Source organism: Paramisgurnus dabryanus, chromosome 6 (genome assembly GCF_030506205.2).
Source record: "Paramisgurnus dabryanus chromosome 6, PD_genome_1.1, whole genome shotgun sequence".
In the NCBI taxonomy this organism is placed as follows: domain Eukaryota; kingdom Metazoa; phylum Chordata; class Actinopteri; order Cypriniformes; family Cobitidae; genus Paramisgurnus; species Paramisgurnus dabryanus.
Window position 1 is genome coordinate 17,501,552 of NC_133342.1, and position 19,968 is coordinate 17,521,519.

At 36.1% G+C, this 19,968-nt stretch overlaps 1 protein-coding gene and 1 long non-coding RNA gene across 6 annotated transcripts in view; one reads left to right on the top strand and one right to left on the bottom strand.

Annotated features, from left to right (window-relative positions):
* The window catches only part of rgs18 (regulator of G protein signaling 18), a 49,629-nt gene that overhangs the window by 14,214 nt on the left and 15,447 nt on the right, over positions 1-19,968 (bottom strand). The gene's annotated exons all lie outside the window — the stretch shown is intronic.
* Positions 4,015-13,323, top strand: LOC135731907 (uncharacterized). Of its 5 annotated transcripts, none has more exons than XR_010526610.2 (11): positions 4,015-4,317; positions 7,769-8,952; positions 9,377-9,408; positions 9,633-9,716; positions 9,821-9,907; positions 10,495-10,581; positions 10,633-10,722; positions 10,904-10,967; positions 11,097-11,199; positions 11,281-11,402; positions 11,592-13,323. It is a non-coding gene; the product is annotated as an uncharacterized lncRNA (long non-coding RNA). The 5 variants fall into 5 exon arrangements; XR_012336830.1 differs by having other exon boundaries at positions 4,019-4,317; positions 7,769-8,154; positions 8,267-8,952; positions 10,495-10,722; XR_012336828.1 differs by having other exon boundaries at positions 4,019-4,317; positions 10,495-10,722.

The following is a 19,968-nucleotide window of genomic DNA, read 5'->3' on the forward strand; positions in this document are numbered from 1 at the left end:
TGACCTCAATGTAATTATAAATGTTTTGTCACAACACATATACAGTAAAAACCTGTGTGACATCATATACTGATCCATTTTATTTGGTATTAAAAAGTCTTGTTCCTCAGAGGAACACTTTTCTTTTCTCAAAGCGCAAAAGTGGCATTAAACTGAATGGCTGAAGGCCTGTGGTTTTAAAGGGACCCTCCTGTGGTAGATTGCGGACCTATGAGTTAGTGCTCTCATGTTTCCAAGGGCACTACCATGTCTGTGATCTAGAGACTTCCCACTTTCTCCAAACAACCTTTCATCATTCACTTGTTTTAGTATTCTCTTTTTGACCTCCAGTTGTGCAATGCCGATTGAAGCCAAACAGCGCTTGCAGTAGGGTGTATGTTACACTCTTGGTGCTCAACCCCTACTGAGGGAATTTCAAGCGACTCGATTTACATTCATGAGTCATCGGCTGCTTTAAATACTATTTGTTATTCATTATTCGAAAACAGCATAAGACTCTGTGCGATGGTGACTGTTCTAACATATTTGTGTGAGTTTTCAGGTCATACAGTGCGAATTCAGTTCAGTTTGGGATTTGAGATAATGCTTTAATGTAAATTATACAGTACCAAATGTACTAAAGTAGTACAAAGATGGTATCAGATGGTAAAACCACGGTACTGTAACATGTATTGTTGTACTGAATGATTATCATATTGTGCATCTGTAATTAAAAACACCATTGCAGTACACTTTCTTCCTTTGTAAATCGATCTAAATGGTTGTTAGTGTGATGCTACAGTGTTTTTGAAGTATGTCAAAGAATGTCAAATATATATTTATACCAAAGTACTTCTGGATCTTTTATTGTTGAGTTTAATTCCAGTTAATCATGTTTATTTTACACACTTGTGTTTGTGTTTGATCTCCTGTATGCTTACAAGAAAGCCAGTGACTTTCAGTAAATGCATTACATTTCCCTAGTAACCCCAGACACCTGCTGAAAACAAACGCGAAGACAGCTTGAAGTGACATCATTTCCTTACTGGTTCATTTGACGCCATTAGATGCAAAAAAAAAGAAAAACACGGCAGGATGAAGGGTTTTTCTCAAAGCAAGCTATTGCAGTATGTACCGGAATGTATAAAAACATCCCTTCTCAAATTTGGTGATGGTGGTTTACATCTACTAAGCACGTTTTTGGGGCGTTTCTCTAGACTAGTCCTAGACTAAAATAAATGTAAGAGGTGTCCAAACTGAAAACAACTTGCACTGACATAACTTCAAATACATCAGTGCCATTTGTTTTGCTTCAAAATGCACACAAGTAATGTTTTTAGTAAGGCATGTTTGTTAAAACTAGTTATATTTCATAATTAAACTAAGGCCTAGTCCTGGCTTAAGGTAACCCCTGTCCAGGAAACCGCCCCAAAAGGTGCTTAGTAGATGTAAACCACATTCACCAAATTTGAGAAGGGATTTTTTCAGGGATATGTCACTTCATGCAAAAAAAAAAAAAACACATAGCAAGGTCCCTATAGCTGTAACTTGGGAGGTAAGCTTGCAAAAAAGAAACCATATAAGTACCTCAGAAGTAAACATTGGTACAATACCAACGAGTGTATATTACCTCAAAGGTACATACTGAGTGCATAATAGTACCTTAAAGGTATATAGTGGTGTAAAAAGGTATGTATATTTGAACCTAAATTGTACATATTAAGGTATTGCCCGAGTGACAATTTGGGACCATTTTTGTCTATTGACACCATTCATAAATGGGAATGTTCAACTACAGTATGACCCTTATGTGTCAGAGGTTTTTCAAAACAACCTCAACAGTTTACAGCTTCTTCTATGCATCTAAAATGTAAAAATAACCTGTGTAATTGTTTATAAACTAATATGTTTAGTATTAGCCCCCAATTTTTAAATAGGTCAAATAATAGCAAACACTCTAAATTCTGCTGGGTTATTTTTTGCTGGAAAAAATTGCACAGAACACACATAGGGTTAATAAATAAACCTATGCTGGGTTGTTTCAATGCAATGCTGGGCTGTTTCAACTTATGGTTGAGTTAACAACAACAACAACAACCCAGCATAGATTTATTTATAACCCAACATGTGTTCTGTCCAATATTTACTCAGCAGTAAAAATAACCAAGCTGAATTTAGAGTGAAACAATTCAACACATCCAGAATAGGTATAATTTTCCATTATCCTGTTAGGTTTGGATAAGGCCATAACTTCTGCATTTGACTTTTGTTTAAAAAAAGAGTTCTGCTGCCCACTACAGGATGACATGACACCAATTTCTAAGATCAGTGTTTGCTGAATGGCGACAGGTCTCATAACTTTAACACATAGCAGTGATAGCCGACCTTGTTGCAGCTTGTGAATAACAGAAAATACTTTAGCAAGCACTCAAAATGGAGGACAAGCATTTTTTAAATATATATATATTTTTCTCTCTCACTTTGTTTCCTAAATGTGAAAGCTTTTATGAAATTGGTTTGCTGGAACACTTCTCACCTCCTGAGCACGTAAACAACTTAGCAATTTCATATACCAGCATCTTTCTCAGTATGTCTGAATCACCAAACGGCATTTGTGAATAAACTGTTAAATCGAAAGGATGTTGTGAAATGTCTAAAAACACAACACACATATTTTTCTCAAAACTAAAAGCCAAAATTTGACATATTTCTGGTGTTACTGTAATTTCATCGGTGCATGTTATATTAAAAAAAGAAGATAAAGGATGCACTTTTATCTTCTTTAGAATTTCCATTAGCAAAATAACTTCCACATCAAACAAGTAAAAGATGTTATTAAAGACCATTTTAAATTGGAGGCAAATGTGTCGTCTTTTAAGTTTGTTTTGTTCAGACAATGAAAGCTTTCTTGCTGTGAACATAATTGTTCACAAGCTTGACATGTGTCACCTCAGCAGTTGCCAAACAATACACGGCTCCTTAAGGAAATAAGTTTAAATAACAGTTTTGTTTCAGGTAAAAGGCAAGTGAGAACACCTGTCAAGAGAAAAGCTGGATTTAGATGAAACGTATAAAGCTTTAAATCATATGACTCTCAATGCAGCACATGCTGTGCATAATTTTTCATTCTGTCCATCCAATATAAGCTTATGTTTAGCTTAGTTCACATGCCCAATCATTAAACATTTATCCATAAACCCAGCAAACAGGGGACGTCCCCCGGACGTCGCGAACGTCCTCTTAGGTCCGCATAAGGTCCTCAATTGGTCCGCATTGTAACGTTCGCTGGCGGACCTTCTGGGGACGTCCGCATATGGTCCGCTAAATAACGTTAGCTGGCGGACCTTCCGGGGACGTCCGCATAAGGTCCGCTAAATAACGTTCGCTGGCGGACCTTCCGGGAACGTCCGCATATGGTCCGCTAAATAACGTTCGCTGGCGGACATTCCGGGGACGTCCGCACAAAGTCCGCTAAAAACCGTTTTCTGGCGGACCTTCTGGTGACGTCCGCATATGGTCCGCTAGACAACGTTCGCTGGCGGACCTTCCGGGGACGTGAAACCACTCGAAGCTTTAATATAAACCCATACACATTTAACCATAAGAGTTACCCTTTTATGCAACATCAAAGTAAAAATGCTGTTTTTGCTATGGCTTTACTAATGAAAATCGTAATTTATAGTATCTAATATTAAGAATTTCTTAATTTATAAACTACTTAGTATGCTTTACTGACTATATTACATAGATTCCATTAAAGCTGCTTACAATTGTTCTATAATTTTATTGCATTTAAAGTAAATGAAAGATCTGGCACCTTTGTCTTTTTTAGTAAATGATTTTCTCCACTATTCCTAACACATAACTATGGTCAATAAATCGAAATCACAATGCACATATTCATGTAATAGTTAAAGAATCCACCATTGTGAAGTTACATATCACTCAATTAAATATAAATGAAGTGCAAAGACTTGTTTATTTTTATTAATATGACACATACATTAATATGAGTGTTGTGTGGTTCTTCAAGCGGTGTCTTTCTCATATATGAAGCACTGCATGATAAATAATTGTAAAAATCTATATAAATACATTATATCAAGGAAAAACAAATTTAAATCTACAACTACAGTTCAAATGTAAAACTTTTTGCATAGTTATTATTGCGAAGGATTCAAAATGCAAGCAAAGCAATGCAAACAGAAATGTAGAATGACAGTCGCTCAATCTGTTGCAAGCAATGACTTTCAAACAGCAAGTGCTAAAGAAGCCAAACACGCAGAATTACAAGTCCAACGCTGAAACTGCTGGAAAAGAACAGTGAAAAAGATACAGGTAAGACATTTACACATTTTTAGGTTTAGTATCAAATTGCAATGGTAACACTTTACAATAAGCTTGTATTTGTTAGCATTTGCTACCATGAACTAACAATAAACAATACTTCTACAATATTTATTAATCTTAGTTCATGTTAATTTCAGCATTTGCTAATCCATATTTAAAATCAAAAGTTATATATGTTAAATGTGTATTATATTTTGTTGTGGCATCTAGCGGTGAAATTGCAATCAACCTCAATTTCGAAACGCAATGAGATTCTATGGTAGCTGCCACAGGACAAAAATGTCATCGTCTGAAGCCCATGTTATAGTGCGTGCGTAAGGTCTACACTGTAGGTTATCCCTAGCCTGAGCGTAGCTCTGCGTAGCCTGATTTTTAACAGCGCTTCAGTTCTACGCGGACTTCAAGCGCTGTTACTGGTCCATTAGAACCCCTCTCATCAGGTAAAAAACTGCATCATAGCCATTTCCAATTGCGACGGTGAGAACAAAGATAGGCAAAGTTGAGGAGTGATTTTACTCAAACTGCAACGATTCGCTGTTTATTTACTTCCATCAGTGGCGTTCGTTACTCCTCATCCGAGGGCCGCTAATTCAAAATAAGTGTACAGAGTATCATGTGCCTTTTTCAAAATATGTGTCCTGCGTGTTGAGAGATCCTGTGTGCATCACATGTTTTGTCATAATAAGTGCCTGCTGCACACGCGTCAAAACCGTTTATGATAAAAAAGAGACGCTCACGTTCACAAAATACATGCAAGACACTCCCAAAACAGTAAACTCTGATTACACATGAGATTATGTGAGTATCTGGCAATCGTGAGTGTCTCTTTTATCATAAACCCTTTAGACGCATCTGCAGCAGGCACTTATTTTGACATGACACGTGATGCACATAGGATCTCTCAAAGCACAGAACACATATTTTGAAAAAAGAAACCACACACATGACGGGCTACATACATGTTGTGACGAACTTCGAATCGAGTGCCCTCAAAAAAAGAAGTCACCGGCCGCCACTGCTGTTGGTCTTCTCAAAACATACACAACAATCTGCTGTTTCTTCATTTGTGAGTTAAACTGGCCAAGCTGCTTCTGTGGTTACACGCGTGGAAACTGCCAACCAGCGGTCTGCATGCTATAATGAGCCCTTGAGACAACGTATGGACGAAACACGCTCTGTAGAACAGTTTGTCCGTTTTGGGCTACTGTAGAAACATGATGACTTTCATGTATGGTGGACCGCGGTGTTTAGACATAAAAACGGCTTACTCAAATGTATTCATCTGTGAAAGATAAAAATCTCCATATCTCATTAAATGTGAATAAATGTTAAGATCAAGAATTTTTTTTAACTTTTTTATAAGGTTTTAGGTTGTGATGTGTCAGATAAATTTGCTTACCTAAATCCTTCAAGCCACGAAGTAGGACACTTTTGGCGCTTTTCCACTGCATAGTATAACCCAGTTCAGCACAGCTCACTTTTGGGGGAGGAGTAATGGGATGGGGTTTCGGATGTGAAGTCATGTGCAAAGTTAAAAAAATGCAGAGCACACCACCATGCCTATGTCTGCATGGCATTTTTGTAACTTTGCGCATGGCTCCGCATCCAAAACGCACCAAAAATATAGGCGTCATGGCTTAAATGTTCTGTCCGCGGAGAGCTGATACTGATGACACGGGTGTTTGTACAGAACCTGTCATGTGAGAGAGGTAGTGGAAAATGTAGTTGTGGCTGTCAAATTTGATTTTGTGGCTACATTCCATTAATATGCTATGTTGATCCATGTTGTGTGTGTGTTTGTATCACATTTACGATGATGTTACGGCAGTAGAGGGGACGCAACTGTAACAATAAGCCTATAATCAGAGGTGCACATAACTTTTTTTGTCCTGGTTCTAAAAGGAGCACCTGGAGAGCTTGCTCTCTTCCATTGGTAAAAAATGAAGCCGCCAGTGTCGCCGCTGACATCTTGGGTCTTGAGTCTGCGCAGTAGCAATTTCGGGACCAGTCCTGCACAGTAGTGAGCAGGATGTAAAGCCGCAAAATCAAGGCCCCGCCCTCACTCTCCCAGAATGTGCATACACAGCTGTCAATCATGACGTGACAACACCGTTTTATTAGGGCTGGGCAAAAAAATCGATTTTTCGATTAATCGTTTTTTAAAACGTGGTCGATTCAGAATCGATTCTCAAAGAGCAGAATCGATTTTTTTCTTTCATATTTATTTCTGCAAACATTGAACAAAAGATTAACATTAATCGAATTACTAGTATTCTTCACTAGATGTCACCCTCTTTTTTGTCTAGCGCATGTTACCAAGGAGCAAGAGGCAAGCCTGTCATTCATTCATTCAGTGCTTAAAATTGCGGTTTCAGGTGCTTCGTCGATTTTTTATTAATTACCTACTTGTAACCTGCTGTTCACTGTTCTTTTTATTAATATAGTATTTGTATTAAATCTATATTCGTTGAGTTGAATACAGTATAAAAGCCGGTCTGAGAACCAGAATCGAAAATTGAATCGAGAATCGAAATCGAATCGACTTGGTAGCTTGTGAATCGAAATCGAATCAATCTGGAAAATCTGAATCGATACCCAGCCCTACGTTTTATAGCATTAACTAACTAACTAAAAACAAACTTATTTTAAAAACAAACACTTGAATTTACATCAGCATGATAAAACCTACAGTAAATGACAAAAAACAGCTTGGTCTCAAGTCCCATTAAATAACATGGGGGAGGCGGGGTTTATGACCTATACTGGGACCAGTCACTGGGGAGTGATCGAGATGTTATGAAATCCCTTATGTTGCAGTAAATTAGCTAACTATGTAACAAAATTTCAGCAACGTTGGTACGCTGGAATTGTTTCTAATCGCGCATACACACCCTTATGTGCACCCCTGCCTATAATCTCACCCACTCTGAAGCGATACTAAACTGTACTGGAAAAGCAATGAAAGCGGTATGAGCTGCATTGTGCCGAGCCAAGTTGTACCCTACATTGGAAAAGCGCCATATTATGACATCAGACCCTGCCTGGAACACAGAAAAGCATGAGACAGTAAAGATGTTTGGTTGTGTTTGAATGCTTTCTCTGAACAAATTCCCCATGAACTATGCATGTAAACGAAATTAACCAAGCTACCTATTCTGTCTTTCCCCTTCTTATACATCCTGTAAAACCATAGCCAGAAAACCCACCATCTCAGCTTGTTATTAACAATATACTTATTTGTTCAAACAAATATAACTATATAACCTGCTATACAAGTCAAATATACAAATATAACTTATTAATAATCTTATTAACAAATATTACCAAATTAAACTATTTTAGCCAGGGAAACTTAAATGGCACTACACTGAAATGTCATATACTGGTATGGTTATAAAAGTATAAATTTTGACTCACAGCTCAATATGGTGGCCTGCAGGTCTTCATTCTTGATGGGATTCAGAAACTGAACTACTGTGTCTTCACAGACAAATAATCCAAAATCAGCCTAAGAGTGTGGAGTAAACAGCATCAAGCCTCTCTTTAATAGGGAACTCATCTACAAAAACAAACACTTGTTATACTTTTATGAATTATCAAGTTGTACAACACACAGCAATAAGGATTTAGACAAACAATCACAGATTTTATTAATTTTATTGTTGTGTCTAATATATATAGAAACAACTTGTGTTGTAAAAGAAAGGATGACAGCATATCTCTTTATCACGTGCCAGTATAGGCCCTGACTGCACGTGAGAACATTTGAATTATCTGGCACGAGGTCTCACACGTCATACTTCAACTGACACAACGGTCTCGATGGTAGGAATAAGCAAAAGCTCCTTTAAATTTCGTCATTTTTTTTATACACATCCCGTTTATTTTGTAGTTAATTGTTAGATAAGTTAGTAATTTCGTAAATTTTTCGTTACAGGGTAAGATTTCGTTACCATATACAGTAAATATTGGTTCAAGAGGGCAGTTTGATAACTCAGTCGAGGTTTGTAACTGGTAAATAACTTATTCGAGGTTTGTAGCCATATTTAAGTAACTCGCTTACTTTGTTTCAGTGTTTGAGTAAATGTATAATGTTATTAAGTAATAATTAATATAAGTTACTGCGCGAGCTCATTACGGCCGTTTCTCAATCCGAAGGCTACTGGAGGTGGCATTTGTAGGCTGTATACGTCATCAAGACTGTCAGATTTAAGAATATTAACAATTATAAAGCTGACTATTATTCTTAGTTAATCGTAAATTGTTGTAATATGCGTATGACTTGCGAATGTAATGCTCATTTAACTTAAATAAACCAGGCTTGATGACGTATGCAGCCTGCATATGCGACCTCCGCAGGATGCAGCCTTCCGTTTCAGAAACGGCCTACAAGTGTGAGCGTGCGCGAGATTCTGTCTGAATTGATTCTTTAGTAATGGCAAAGCAAAAATTTACTGTCGTGGTGATTAAACGCATTTTAAAGTTTAAATTAAAACGCCTAACTTACCTTTCCAGGGGTTTCTGTTCCTGCAGTCTTTCAGGGGTGCTGGCGCGTATGACGATGCGGACATGAACAGAATACTACAGTATACCGCCACCTACTGTACTGTAGTACAATAACGTGTAGGATTGAATACTGTGCCAAACGCAGTAAAAAAAAAATAGCCATTTAATTCATTGTAAAAACAATGGACATGCCAGTTCAAGTAACTTGTGGGCTAAATCACCAAAATAAGTTTGTAGATGTGGTTCAATTATTTTTAATGTGCAGCATAATGAATCAGCCTGAATGCATGTAGCCTATGAACATATTGTTTAGACTTTATTTTTAAACCTTTATCTGGTGTATGGTTAAACCTTATGATGGTAGCAATTGAATACAAATCTTAAACTGAATCAAATCTCTTATAATAATACATAAAATCTCTGGGACGGTTGGGGGTACATCAGGGTAACATTTAAGCAGCTTTATTTTTTTAATTCTTTTATATATTTTGATGTGTATATATATATATATATATTTACTTTCTTTATTTTGTTTTCTCAGCTTTTAAACATCTAAACATGTCCTCCAAAAAGGTAAGTTCAGCACCAGATCAGCTTATCTCATACTGTAATATTGATACTGGTTTGAGAAAAACTAAGATTAAACATCCTACATGTTTCCAGGAAAAAACATTGGAAAACAATTTTAGCCTAAGGTTTGAGAATAAAGCCAATGGTTCTCTATTAAGGCTAACTGTGTATATTGCCTTTGAGGACTGCAAGCTGAACTTACAGATTTATATGGACTTTACCTACAGGTTTCCTGTGCTGTTTTGCTCCATTTTACTGAACAAAATAAGGCTGAGGTAGCACCATCCTTGTGGTTAGAGTGAAAGGATGTGGTAAGATTTTATCCATGTTTTATAAAATACAAATAAACATGAACAACATGGTCAGCTACATATAAAAAATAAAAATAATCAAACATGCTTGTTTTTATCTGAAGGGTATTGAGACCAAAATAAACAATGTGCCATTCTGGACAAACAGCTGTGGACAATATGCAGTCAGAGTAGCCCATTTTCTCACACAGGTAAAGTATGCAAAGTAATACCAAACTTCTTTTTAACCTCAACAAATACTGTCAAGCCAAATACACAATGTTTGTATGAGGTACTGTGCAAAAGTCTTAGGCCAGCATGCTACCATTAAATTTGTGGTTTTTGCAATTGTGTAGTGATCATATATCATTATATCTCAGTTTCTTTATTAGGATACAACAAGACATTTAGTTCTAAAAAAATTTTTATTTTTAATTTTGAGTACATATTTCCTGTATTTTCTGTTTGTATCTTAATAAAAAAAGTGAAAAATAAATATGGATGGACATTAAAACTTTGCTAAAACAACAAAGCTGGTGATGGTGGCCTAAGACACTTGTACAGTAATGTATATTGACCAAGAGTTGGAATGATCAAGAAAAATACATCTATCCATATTTTCTTTAAATGCACATTTATTCACAGTTCAGTAGGACAGTAAATTATCTAAGGGTAAAATCATTATTGAAGGTGATTTAATTGTCACTGCATTCATTGTTACATGATTTAAAACAGTGGGAATCATTGTGTAAGTTTCTTAATAATATCAAATACTTCTTTTTTGTCTTGTTGTTTCTAGACCTGAGGATAAGATTTCCAGTTTGAAAGTGAAGAAAATGAATCATTATTAACAGCAAATAGGAGTATTTCTCAGCTGAAAAGCCAGGTGAAACTATAAGGTCACTATGATTCACTTTCATATTATCATTCTTTTCAGATTTTTTTCCCTGTGTTTTTTTTGTTAGATGAGGAGCAACCAGTAAGAAAAAGCAAAAAGATGTTTTGATGTTGCCTGAGGCACCTTATTGTGAGTACATTTTAATGTTATTAGTCATTTAAATTGTTATACTTCTGTGGAATTAAGAAACAATATATTTAATCTCAGTCTACAGTATTTGTAGTATAATGATGATTACTTGATTTAAATTTATTAATTGTTATATGCCTTGAGTGACTTACAAATGATTAATTGTTTTTATTGTTTACAGTTCCATTTCATGCACAATCACAAATGCAGCACATCAATCAATTTCTTCCAACCAGCGAATCAAGGTACACTATTTTGTTATTTTTTTATCTTAAATTATTGACATTGGTTTTCTTCCAGACAGACTTGTTGTTCATTTATTTTACTGGTATAGTTAGTAATGTTATTAATGTTTCAAAACACCTTCTTGAAAGAAATCTTGGAGTGGAGAATCATTCTGAAAGTAGACCAAATCCAGGACAACATCACAACAGTGGTCGGAAAAATGCAGCAAGCCAAGCTGACTTTCAAAAGATGGTATGTGCCATAACACACGCAACATTACTAGTCACTGCTGACTTTTTACCCATGTTTACTACGGATTGTTTTTGTTTGTAGATTCGTTATCTGTTTCTTCAGAGGGGAGGCAGTTTGGGAGATGGGAATTAGGAGGATGCTACAGTTACACAGGGCGAATTTCAGCAGCTCAGTTTCAAACTTGCAACTAACATTGAGTTAAAGTGAGTCTGTGTGAATATACTCTACATATTATACTTCAATATGCCTTTAACACAAAAAACTACAATAATATCAAAGATCAATATAATAAGACAACTTATATTATTTTATGTCATAGTAAAATATTGTGTGTGTGTGTGTGTGACCTATGCTCTCTCTGAGATGTGTATGTTCACTTTGTATTTGGTCAGGGTGGAAGACCAGCTGACGTACCAGTTTTGCCAGGTTAAAGGACCAGCTTAAACCAGCTAAGACAGCCAACCAACTTAGCCAAGGTGGTATATGCTGGTGGGTCAGCTGGTCTTCCCGCCTGACCAGCTAAGACCAGCTACAAAGTGGCCAAAACCTCTGTAAAACAATCCTGCTACACCAGCCTGACCAGCTGAAACCATACTGGGAGTATTCATATTCATATCGATTTGCATTTACACATAAAATAGGTAACATACAGTACTGTGCAAAGTCTAGGCCACCATCACCAGCTTTGTTGTTTTAGCTAAATTTAAATGTCCATCCATATTTATTTTTTACTCTTTTTATTAAGATACAAACAGAAAATACAGGAAATATGTACACAAAATTAAAAACATCAGTCAGTATTTAGTGTGACTTCTCTTGGCACGAAACACATCTTGAGCTTTTTTGAGGAGACTGAAGTCATTCGATTAGAATTAGAAAGGATTAAATTTTATTTATGTGTAAGAGATCCTGCAGTTGCCTGCTATTGCTCAAGTTGAAGGTGAGTTTACCCTAAATACTTTAAACTTCAGCTTAAACTTTTATACTGTTTTTAAATACTACATACACATTTCCTGTATTTTCTGGTTGTATTCTAATAAAGAGACTGAGAAATAAACATATGATCACTACACAATTGCAAAAACAACAAATCTAATGGTAGCATGCAGACTTTTGCACAGAACTGTATGTCCACATTTAGCCACCTTTACTTTGAGTGAACTGTAACAGCAACTATAATGCCATAAACATTCAATACTAAGGTAAAAGAGAGTTGTGAATGCTTTCTAGTTTTAGCACAGAATTCTGTCTCCCTTTTAAATGTTTGCTACAGATTTTTTGCAAGACATTTTTGTCCAACCTAAAAACAACTTGTACTGACATATATTAAAATACATCAGTGCCCTTTGTTTTTTTTTTTTTACATCAGATTGCATACAAGTAATGTTTTAGTAAGGCATGTTTGTTAAAACTGGTTATATTTCATAATTAAACTGAGGCATAGTCCTGGTTTAAGCTCCTTGTCTGGGAAACCACCCCAATAAATACTTAACTTTTGAATGTGTTCGTTTCGTTGTTTTAGGTTAGAAGACCACGGAAATATTTGACATCGGAGTCCAGCAGACAGCCAGAGACACCCACACACACGCAGCTGAAGCGCGTTTGACTGACGCGTACGGGAGATCCGGCACGCGCACGGGAGCTCGCGCACGCTCACACAAACACGGAGCACAGGATAATTAGAACTGTTTAATTAAAATAAAAGAACTTTGTGGTATACAATGTTTAGCGTGTCTGATTTCATTGGTTAGCAAGGAAATAAAACGACGTGCTGAGGACTTTAGGCGAACGTCCCCTAAAAGTCCCGAAAGTCCGCTGACCGTCCCGCGAACGTCCTCGCAAAAGTCCGGAGGACGTCCTCGCGGAAGTCCGCTCGACGTAACGGGAACCATACACGATGACGTTCGGGGGACGTTCGCCTAAAGTGCTTAGCATGTTATTTAGCTTACAAAAAAGGTCCCCATGACGTCCCCTAAAAGTCAATAAAGTCCCCAAAGCGTCATTTTGAACGTCCGGAAGACGTTTTTGCGGACGTTCGCAGGACGTCAAAAGAACCCTACACGATAACGTCCGGGGGACGTTCGCAGATGCCATTTAGGGGACGTCCTGGGGACCTTTTTTTGTTTGCTGGGAAGCTTGTATAGCTGTATAGTATATGATATCATGAATGATTATCATTGATTCAAAGTTACGTTTTGAAGGAAACTAGATTTTGTTTTATCGTGCCTACATTGAATCAGTACTGTCATTTACTTTGGTGTCCTGGTATGGAAATCTATCAATGAAAAATTGAAACCAAATTGGGAAATGGGCTAGTAAGTTGATTTGGGAGCCTTTACTTACCCCTGCTTTACTGTAAACCAGGCAGGTACAGCGAATGGGTGTTTCAATTTCTCCCGTTTAGAGTACCACATTGCACAACAAAACAATTTAAGAGAAGCTTTTGTCCCAGCAGTGATTAATCACATGAATAATTTTAAGGCATAATAAGGGGTTTCCATTTATTTTTAAGTTATTATTTATTTATATATTTTATGCTGTTATTTTATGTTACTGTTCTTATGATGTCCTTTTAGTGTTGCTTTTTATTGTCTGTTGTGTGATGAACTGTGAACGTGCCACTGAAACCTAATTTACCTAAGGGTATAAAATAAAGGAACTTGAACTTGATAAAATAAATGTTATTGTAAGGGAGCGTGTACACCAAAGCGTTTAAATGTGACTGAAAAGCCAGATGTTGACTGTGGGCGCTTGCCAGCGTTTTTTCAGCTAAGTACTCTGGTTGCTATGATACTTCTGTTTTGTTTGTCAGCCCCTGTATGATGCACAGGTTGGTTGTTGTGGTATTTGTTCCGCCCCTCCGCCACTGTGATTGGACGGCTGAGTGAAAAGTGACATTGATGAGCTGAGTGTGTCACCGAAAGTTGAAAATGTTTTAACAAAACCAAAACCCACCAGCTACTAGCGTTTTTGAAAAACGCAGCACTTTTATTGGAAACAATTGTGGCCCCATGGATGGGAATTTTTTTAATAAAAAATGAACGGATGGAAGCGTCGATAAGAGCATGGTTGTGTGTAAGCTATGCAACAAGGAATTCACATATCACCGCAGCACATCGAGCCTCAAGTATCATCTCAATGCAAAACATATAGCAGCTAGCGTGGACGGTAGCCCGACTCCGAGTACAACGACTTGGTTGAACAAAAATAAACAATATTTTGTTGCTTAAGCTTATGTATTCAGTCATTATTCATGGTATAACGTTACTAAAAATCTATGTGAAAAAATAATTTAATTAATTAATTAATTAATTAATTAATTACAAAGCCTCTAATTAATTAGATTAATTTTTTTAAACGAGTCCCGGCCCTAATATATCAGTGGCGAACCGTGGGTACTTCAGCTGGGCCTTCAAAATATGCAATGAAGTGCAAATGCCTCTCCATCCATAATACTAGGCTATTCGTATTTCGTTAAATCATACAGTGAACGTGTAAAAATTCGGAGCACGCAAAGTTAAATTACAGATTGGGCATTGTCTGCCTTTAAATGCAGTTTTAAAGTTTAAGATTACTTTAATCTAACTGATAAACACAAATACAGACTCTGCTGCTCTGTAATGACAGGGGCTCTGTAAATTTGCATTTAACAAGCTTAAATTATGTTCTTTATTTTATTTTTTGGAAATATATATTTAGCTGTAGGATACCTTGTTAGTCTTTTTCATAAGGGGAAATATAGCACCCTGCGTTCTCAGTGCACCTCCTTGTGGCTTATAACTGTTTTTATAAGATATGCCCATCGGGTATAGCGAGGAAAAAAATATTTAAATGTTTTCGCATTCTCTCAGATTTAGTTAGGAAATTATATTGTATGTAATTTGGCGTCGTCTGTCAGTCATTACTTTCCTCACGTAACAAGTGAAACTGTCAGGAAGTAAAAGTATAATTAAACCCATTAGTTTTCTCGTGTTCGCGTCATATGCACAGGCTCCTCTGCACGCGCTTCTCACAGCTGTGCTCTTCACGAGTACGCGCATAAGTTCGTAAATTCGCGTAAATTCGTTTTTACCTCAGCCCTATCAAGCTATCCACAACGTCAATCACGTTTTCCGCCATTTACATCAACCACTATCACCGCAGAGATTCGGGCCATTAGACTGTATTAATATTAACGGTCTATGATCTTCGTCTTTGGTGTTTTACGGCAGCTCGCATCCAGTTTGTTGCATGATTAGGACTTCATGAAGGCTTACAATGTATTGTTTTTTACCCGCCCACTTGAAATCAAAACGTGATTGGTCGATTTGCCTGTCACTCTCCACACCAAAACACATAGCTTGGCCTTCCCGGGGATTCATGAAGTCCTAACCAATGAATGAGCCAGATAACCGGGCCTTAATAGAGACAGACGATTCTGATTGGATTAGATGTTTTCATGACATAAACCTGACAGTAAGCTTAACGTTAGAACATAGATGAGAGAAAATATATTACATGTATTGTATTAAATTAAATTAAAGAGAAATTAAAAAATGTAAAAACATATTTTTATTGAATACTATATTATTTATTATTTATTTATAAAAAATCGTTTTATTAAATTTGTAAGGCCTTCTCTGAAGGCGTAGAAGGCCCTGAAGGTTCCCCACTGGTATATATATATATATATATATATATATTGCAATATATAAACGTTATCTGTGTGGATTAAAAAGTCTGGAGGAAAAATGCCCAGAACTATCTGATTTGAATGCGGCAAACACAAACCCCAAAAATATTTTTTTTTAAAAATTGAACAGAACATTCTGTCCACGGGAAGAAAATAAAATCGAAGGTAAACAATGAGGGTGTAATGTATAAATGCTCGGGCAGAGGCAGAAGCCTTAAAATGAAATTTATAACATATTCATAGAATAAATGCTAAGCATCACTGAATTATTTGTGAAGCAAGAGATGGATATATTGGACACAAGGAACATAACAAAAAGGTAAAATTGGAAATACTGTATTTTTATGACTGGCTCTGTCAAGTAGTACTACAATATATTACAGTAGGTGATGAGAAAATGCTGCTTTGGAACAGTGTAAACTGTAAAAAGTGCTACTATATACACATAAAGTTGAATTGAAAAATTTGTGTGAATTTACATGGAATTACTAGATTTCTACATGGCTTGCTTGCTTACCCTAAATGTGTTTGGTTAAGTTGTTCTGAGTGGTGCATTGCTATGTTGTTGCTACTGGTGGTTACAGTACTTTTTGGTCCACGTCAAAATAACCCAATTTCATTGATATTCTAATCTTTAAATATTAATCTGATGTCTACATACAGTAATAAACCACCATTTTCTAAGATAGGATAAAATGGTAATATGCAATGACACATTTACATTGGTATTCAATGCATTTAATGTATACACTTATCTGGAGTGCCTAACAAAATTGACAGTAATTTTCATTTGGAATACATTGTGAAATCATCTATGCTTTTCTGCAATGATAATACTTTAAACAGATGCAAATTATACTTGAGGAGAAGATTAGGGACCAAAGAACTACAGTGTGGGTTTTTATTGCAATAGCAACGAAAACTGTTTAAAAGACTTAAATGTTTTGAATCAAATGAGAGTCAATATAATGTTTTTAAATTGCCACTAAACATATAAGCCAAACATCTGTTCTGAATTAAAGGCCCGAAACAGAGATTTAAATTACAGTGCTAAGAGGTCAAATATCATTTAAATATTTTACAGTGACCCAGAGAGAACAGCTATAGCTTCTCTCATGCAGCTGTATGCTTTCAACATCTAACACACAATAAACATTAAAAAATTCACAGTATGTATTGTAACCCAGTCCTAGTTAATTTTAATCATATTTTCTAAATAAAATAATCCTACACAATGTAATGAAAACCATTTAGAAGCCACCAAACACTTCCATGTTTTCTTAAGTAAGGAAGTAGTTACACAAGTAAGTATGGTCGCACAAAATACATGGCGATTTTTTTAATGACTGAGATCAATTAAAGAAGCTAAGCAAATCTGAATGTGTAATGATTATTCCATTCAATCCTCAACCAATCAAAATATGCAGTTAAAATAAGCAAAACAAATAAACCAAATAAAGTGTAAAGCTTTATTCGGCATGTCATAATTTCGGCACAGTTCAGTCTGTGACAGCAGTGTACCTCTTCCAAAGAACAGATTCTCTTGTTCAGCAGGCATTGAATTGCTGCAGCACGTACAGTGCATCCACACGGGGCCGATTAATGTAGATGATTGGCCATTTTATATCCAGTCTCGTACGCTGCACAGTCTGTACCACTGTACCGCTGGGAACAGTCACTCTGAAATAACAGGAACCCACGGATGTGACATTATCCTAGTAGGAAGAGGTGAATTGAAGTTCAATTTTGGCCATCTCAGCTGTAAACTTCAGCTTTCAAACCCGCAGACTATATAATTAAAGGCTGCTAGGACATGGAAGAGGACATGTACACATAAAAATGGCTTGTTGGTGAAATGCTGACCAACTGTGCTAAATGTGTTTCCATCTATTCATGCACATCTGTGTTCAGCAATCAGTGTAACTCTCAAAGGGGAAATTCATAAAGAATACATGGTGCCCACCGAGAGCGCGTTTATTTACAATGTGCATTACAGTGGACATTTACTATAGCACCTGATTTACTACAGGAATTTTGGAAATCATTGCGTGCAATATTATTAAACTTGCACAATGTACAGTAAAGCTACATACTGTACATACATATGCAAGTTCCATTGGATGATTAACTGATCATACCACGGGTATAATGTATGTGTTATGATGTAAAATGATCTTATTCAGAAACTGTCATCGAAAAATAACGACCTCATCATTTATTTATGCAACTTAGCACCTTATTACGACGTAAAAGTATGTGTAACGGATAAAGTGCTTTCTAGCGGCCAAAAGCTTATGTAACCTATGGTTATGTTTTAATATTTTTGCGTTATACATCAGATTAGATTCATTTCATTTTTTGCATTTGTAAATGTAGAAATAGTATCATAAACATTTATGGTTCAAAGATATTTTGGAGTATCGCACCCCTTACCTCCCAACCACTTCTGAACCATATAAAACACAACATGTTGCAAAACCGAAGCCATAAAATCACTTTATGAAATCCATGAATGCAATGCAAAGTCAATTCTGTTATCACGTTTGTGTCTTTTCTTTATATAAATCGATCGTTTGACTTCGATACACTTGAAATACTTATAAGTACTTTTTAAAAAATGCTATGTATGCTGTGTTTTATATCATATAATAAATAAATGGGTATGTTATTTGCCCTAAATGCCAGAATGTGCAATAAAAATTAGTGCTGGACAAAGATTAATCACGATTAATCTCATACAAAATAAAAGTGATTTTTAGCATAACATACAAGTGTGTGCTGTGTGTAATTATTATGTATAAATAAATACACACACATTCATGTATGTTAAATATATATATATATTGTTTTATTGTGTGTTTAGATATACATAATAATTTACACACAGCACACACAGACTTATAGTACGCAAAAATTTTATTTTATTTTGTATGCCCAGCAATATAAAAAATCAACCTGATCTCACAAAGTTCCGTGGGATAGTCACGGAATTTTTTGCTAATTTTTCCGTGGCATTCTCACGGATCTCCGCATTTTTCTGTGGCCCTGCTACGGACTGTCTTTTTACGTGACATTCTCAAGGATTGGTTACTCAAGTGCTTTTTCCTATTTTCAAACCATTTTCGCTTCGGTTTAGGGTTAGATTTGGTGTTTGCGTTAGTTTGTCACTTTAACTATTGGTTTATACTATTTTTTCTGATGTATTCTTTTATATTTTCTAAACTTTAAACATTTGTCGCCTGGTGTTGGGGTTAGAATTGGGTTTGGGTAGGGATGTCATTTCATGTAAATCTAACCCGGCCTAAACCGAAGCGAAAATGGTTTGAAAATAGGACAAAACAGTTGAGTAACCAATCTGTGAGAATGCCACGGAAAAAGACAGTCCGTAGCAGGGCCACGGAAAAATGCGGAGATCCGTAAGGATGCCACGGAAAAATGAGCAAAAAATTCCGTGACTATCCCACGGAAATTCGTGAGATGTTAAAAATACAATTAATACTTACACTGTAAAAAATACTTTGCTGCTGTAAGGGATCTCAGGTTTCGGAAGGAGAACAAGACTGCAATCTTTCCCGGGTTTCGGACACAATATGTCTGAGAGCGTTGCTAGAGTACGAATATATTGTATTGCAATATGGAGCGTTTAAGTGTTAACACTAAATCAAAACTAAACAACAGATTTGTAAATGAAAAGGTTTAATTACAGTGCTGACTTAAAGTTACAGTTGAAATGGTTACACTATAACTGCATGAAATGGTAAATAATACAAACAATTGACTGTTTCCAATGTATGTGAGATATTACCTGATAAGATAGAGAACAGAGAAAGAAAGAAAGTTTAGAAGAAAGAGAACACCTTTAACCCCCAATGTACTTGACAAACCCAACACAATACATTCAAACTGGCCAATCAGAAAACCACCTTAAACCCCCACTGTATTGGATTAACAGTTGTGACAATAGTCTTTGATCACTAGCATAGGGGGTTGTGACAAGTTGTGACCATGTATTAAATTCCTATATTTTTAATCTTACACTGCCTTAAAATGTTTTGTTGAATCAACTCGGATTTACAAGTTATTTCAACTTACTATTA